The following is a 639-nucleotide window of genomic DNA, read 5'->3' as shown; positions in this document are numbered from 1 at the left end:
TGCTGCATTTGTATGGGAAAATATGAACGAGCTTTTCGGATGGAAATACCGCACGACCTTGTTCATGCAGTATATCTATCCGACAAAACGAGTAACCATTTCATTATATGCTTATTCTCTTATTCTACCTAAGGCTTAATTAGGTAAATAAAAATGCACTACAATAAACAAAGTGACTGAATGTATGCCGTATTCGAAACTAAATACACAAGCGCAGATTCATCATTACACAACAACACCATTATTAATGCGCACATAACACCGCCTAGATAAATTTGAACTTAGTCGTACGCTAGACATAACTTTCGAAAGAAAATGACGTTTTGGTCTACTTAAGATTGAACTTTGGAGTCATGTTGTGAATGAATGTACATTGCAACAACTTTCCTATTTGATCTGGAATGAATAGATTTTGGTATTTTTGTGGATACTATGAAATTGTATCATTATGGACTGAATTAATCTGTGCCAATTCTACATGAAAAGTGCATCGGATTTCAGCAGCATGTTAACATCTGCAAGTGTGTTTCTGTTCTGTCATTGAAATCATATGGTTGGAAAAATATGAAGTCTTTGAATTGCAATTATCAAACAGGATAATAATGTTTATTTCATTTTGAGTGCAGTAAGAAGGATGTA

Source organism: Sinohyriopsis cumingii, unplaced genomic scaffold (genome assembly GCF_028554795.1).
Source record: "Sinohyriopsis cumingii isolate HCF-2022 unplaced genomic scaffold, ASM2855479v2 utg001242l, whole genome shotgun sequence".
In the NCBI taxonomy this organism is placed as follows: domain Eukaryota; kingdom Metazoa; phylum Mollusca; class Bivalvia; order Unionida; family Unionidae; genus Sinohyriopsis; species Sinohyriopsis cumingii.
The sequence above is the reverse complement of the archived record's forward strand: the minus strand, read 5'-3'. Positions refer to the sequence as shown.